Genomic DNA, 4,708 nt, shown 5'->3' on the forward strand with positions numbered 1-4,708 from the left:
CACTTTTGCACCTGCCCTATTTGCCAGATTTAGCACCTGTGGACTTCCATCTCTTCCCCAAGATGAAAATGCAGTTCAAAGGTCACTGTTTTAACATTGTTGTCAAGATTCAGGGTGAATTGCAGAAGGTCCTCAACTCACAGAAAACGTCCAGGCCGGATCCCAAAAGTGGCAGGAATATGGGGACCAGTGTATTGCTGCATAAGGTGACTATTTTGAAGGAGATGATGTTAAAATTTAGGGAAATAAGTTATTTCTTCATCAAACATTATAGGCGCAGGAGTGGCTGTGTGGTAAGTAGCTTGCTTATCAACCACATGGTTTTGGGTTCATTCCCACTGCATGGCACCTTAGGTAAGTGGATTTGGTAGACAGAAACTGAAAGAAGCCCATCGTATATGTGTATATATATGTATGTGTGTGTATATGTTTATGTGTCTTTGTTTGTCCCCCAACATTGCTTGACAACCGATGCTGGTGTGTTTATGTCCCCGTAACTTACCATTTTGCCAAAAGAGACCGATAGAATTAGTACTAGGCTTCCAAAGAATAAGTCCTGGGGTCGATTTGCTTGACTAAAGGCAGTACTCCAGCATGGCCACAGTCAAATGAGTGAAACAAGTAAAAGAGTAAAAGAGTAAACCTAGTCCAGAAACCTTTTGATATCACCTTGTATGGCCAGTTTAAATGCTCAAAGGTTAAGGAATCTTGTAGCTAATAAATATTAGAAATATATTTTTTACTTTGATAATATCATTTGACATTAAGGACACATTTTGGATCTCCCTTTCTCACTCTCATTCGCTCTCTCTCACTTTCTTTCTCTCTCTTTCTCTCTTTCTTTCTCTCTCTCTCTCTTTATTTCTCTCTCTCTCTTTATTTCACTCCTCCCCACACTTTCATTTTATGTTATTTTTTAAAAGTCAAACAACTCAGAATGCCTTTTGCTGCAAGACTCTAACATAAGAAAAATCTATACAATTTTTCTTTCTTATCTATTAAGCATTTCTTTAACAGATGACAACAAACTAGAATGTCTATACTCAGAGGCCCAACTTGTGACAACATGGATGGTAAATGATGATAATGATGATGATCCCTAATTCCTTTGTAAATTACCACTTTTTTAATCATCCAAATAAGATCAATTGTCACAAGAAACATGGAACAAACTGCCGGCATCAATTGTTAGCTGTTGGAGCACTGCATCCTTCAAAACTTCCATGTGTCTTGAGATTTGCCAACACTACACCTGACATGCAAACATGTATCTGACTCATACACTTCCCAGACATTTGTACATTACTGACATTACTGCATATGCTTTATACGCACTTTTGACAAGTTGTGGTGCACCTGAGCACTGTATACAATAATTTCATTATTATTATTATAAGCATTTTAAAATACATTTATGAGAAATATATAATACATAATTGTTTGCATATTTCAAATAATTGAGTGTTCCAACCCATTAACATTTAGATTACTCTGTCAAATGATATCCCTATTCATTCACATTGCTTTCAATTAATCATGCATTACCATGTGACTTCAAGATTCCAACCATGGAATTTTTTATTTTTAGAATGATATTATAAGACAGGTGTGAGATGCTGGATCTAGTAAGTTTATATGTAAACCTGGTCAGATGTTTTGTGTCAGATATGGTCAGTTTAACCCTTTTGTTACCAACCCGGCTGAAACTGGCTCTGGCTCTGAATACAAATGTCTTGTTTTCTTAAGTTTTGAATTAAAATCTTCCACCAAAGCTTAGTCGCAATTTATGTTCCTAACACTAACTTAATGATAACCAAGTTATTTTACTAAATTCTTTGTTATATTTAAAGTAACTGAGCATCTCAAAATATATAGTTGGCTGGCTTCCATGCCGGTGGCATGTTAAAAGCTCCAACCGATCGTGGCCGATGCCGGACCCCCCTGGCACCTGTGCAGGTGGCACGTAAAAAGCACCCACTACACTCGTGGAGTGGTTGGCGTTAGGAAGGGCATCCAGCTGTAGAAACTCTGCCAGATCAAACTGGAGCCTGGTGCAGCCCCTGGCTTCCCAGACCCCAGTCGAACCGTCCAACCCGTGCTAGCGTGGAAAACGGACGTTAAACGATGATGATGATGATGATGATGATGAACGAAAGGGTTAAATGCAAAAGGGTCAAGCTGATTCATTGTCTTTTCTTTCAATGCTTTCAGGACAAATGTATGCTATTCTCTTTAATGTGCTGGCTACCAACGAACAAATTATTTGATGCAAAAACTAATCCAGATCAGTTTTAATCAAGGTTATTATGGCTAAGGTGTTATACACATCCATTGTAGCAGTAATCTGGCATTTATAAAATATTTTCTGCATATTTATGATAGTTTCATAATACAGTCACAGTTTTTATAAGATGCAAAGCGAATTCATACATTTTATTCATACATTTTATTTACATTTGAAAGATATTTTATTAGGTATGTCTTTTTGACTTTACTCAGTGTAATAAGCCAGCTTAAAAGGTGATTTAGATAAAATGCCATCAAATTTTAACAAAAACTATTCACTGCACAAATCATACATTGATTGGGCTTAAATAAATTCTAGTGATTGTGCAGGAAAAATAGTTTTATTCACTGAGAATTCAGCTCTGTCAGTTGAGTTAACGATAATCTCTTTTTGCTAACCTTCACTTTATCTCCTTTGTTGTCATTTATAAGTCTCTTATCCCTCTCTCTCTCTCTCTCTCTCTCTCTCTCTCTCTCTCTCTCTCTCTCTCTCTCTCTCTTTCTTTCTTTCTCTCTCTCTCTCGCTCCTCTCTCTCTCTCTCTCTCTCTCTGTCCCCTCTCTCTCTCTCTTTCTCTCTCTGGTATCTATTGCACACTAGTATCTCGTATTTACTGGCCTGTCTAACAACCATGGACATAAACAAAATGAAAAATAAACTAGCTGAAAAGAAGTACTACTATATCTCACCAACAACCAAGAGAAAAATAATTGAGGTGGCCTTCTACTTGGGCTTAATGGCTTTCCTTAGTATTTTCATGGTGGTGTATTATGTATTTCTGTATTCCCCAAAGAAAAGGAGTATATATCATATGTAACCATCTATTCACTGAAAGTGTCATTAATCCACAATTCTTGCACTAGTTTGGTTAGTAATGTAATTTAGGTTATTTAACATGCATCAGTTTTAGTGTACATGAACAAACCATAATATTATACACACTTTGTCAAAGATTTTAAAAGACATTTGCTGAGAAGACAAATACAAAAAGAATTCTGATGAAAAAAATCAAGAAGGTAAGAATTAGTTTTTCTTTGTTTAATTCACGTTAGATTAAATGAGAATATGAGAATATGTAAATCTATAGTCACATGTGACTTTCACATGTGAAAGTCACATGACCATGATTCAATGATGTCATAAAAATCTTCAAATCACTTGACTCAGAGCAAAAGGAAGATCTCATCAGATTCATTTTCTTTTAGTGATAGAGGAAGATATCATTATCTTCTTATACACCTTGTCAATATATTATATATATATATGTGTGTGTGTGTGTGTGTGTTCATGTGCGCACGTGTGTGTGTGTATGTGTGTGTGTGCGCGCACGTGTGTGTGTGTATGTGTGTATATATATATAGTTGCCATGATAGATCATTAGCCACTGCACGCATTTTTTTCTCTCCTTGTTTTTTTCTGTGTCCCTTTCTGTAGAAGAGCGTAGGCTCGAAACGTAAAAGACATTTTCTATTCCTAAGCGTTATACTAATACATCTGTTTGTTTTGTACACCACCTGTCTTCCTCTTTTGTTTTTTTTATAAACTCTCTTTATATAGTGACGTATATTTGCCATTTAATATCAATATATTTCCTCTTAGTTTTTAATATTGATTTCAAATTTTGGCATAAGGCCAGCAGTTTTGGGGGAGAGGGTAAATCAATTACATCAACCCCAGTACTCAACTGGTAATTATTTTATCAACTCTGAAAGGATGAAAGGCAGAATTTGAACTAAGAACATGAATACAGATGAAATATTGTTAAGCATTTCACCCAGCATGCTAATAATTCTACCAGCTCACTGTCTTCCACTTATTTTTAATATTATGAAGTCATTGCAGGTGGTGAGCTGGCAGAATCGTTAGCATGTCAGGTGAAATGCTTAGCGGTATTTTGTCTGCCATTACATTCTGAGTTCAAATTCCGCCAAGGTCAACTTTGCCTTTCATCCTTTTGGGGTGGATTAAATAAATACCAGTTACGCACTGGGGTTGATATAATCGACTTAATCCATTTGTCTGTCCTTGTTTGTCCTCTCTGTTTAGCCCCTTATGGGTAGTAAAGAAATAGGTATTTCGTCTGCCATTACATTCTGAGTTCAAATTCCGCAAAGGTCAACTTTGCCTTTCATCCTTTTGGAGTGGATTAAATAAGTACCAGTTACGTACTGGGGTTGATATAATCGACTTAATCCATTTGTCTGTCCTTGTTTGTCCTCTCTGTTTAGCCCCTTGTGGGTAGTAAAGAAATAGGTATTTCGTCTGCCATTACATTATGAGTTCAAATTCCGCCGAGGTCGACTTTGCCTTTCATCCTTTTGGGGTGGATTAAATAAGTACCAGTTATGCACTGGGGTCGATATAATCGACTTAATCCCTTTGTTTGTCCTTGTTTGTCCCCTTTATGTTTAGCCCCTTGTGGG

General features: G+C 36.6%; 1 long non-coding RNA gene across 1 annotated transcript in view; it reads left to right on the top strand.

Annotated features, from left to right (window-relative positions):
* The first annotated feature begins 1,659 nt into the window (after positions 1–1,659).
* The window catches only part of LOC118765489, an 81,082-nt gene continuing 78,033 nt past the window's right edge, over positions 1,660–4,708 (top strand). The window contains exons 1-2 of the long non-coding RNA XR_005001354.1: positions 1,660–1,674; positions 2,157–3,301. This is a non-coding gene — a long non-coding RNA (uncharacterized LOC118765489). The remainder of the gene's footprint in view (positions 1,675–2,156; positions 3,302–4,708) is intronic.

Source organism: Octopus sinensis, linkage group LG11 (genome assembly GCF_006345805.1).
Source record: "Octopus sinensis linkage group LG11, ASM634580v1, whole genome shotgun sequence".
NCBI classification, from domain to species: domain Eukaryota; kingdom Metazoa; phylum Mollusca; class Cephalopoda; order Octopoda; family Octopodidae; genus Octopus; species Octopus sinensis.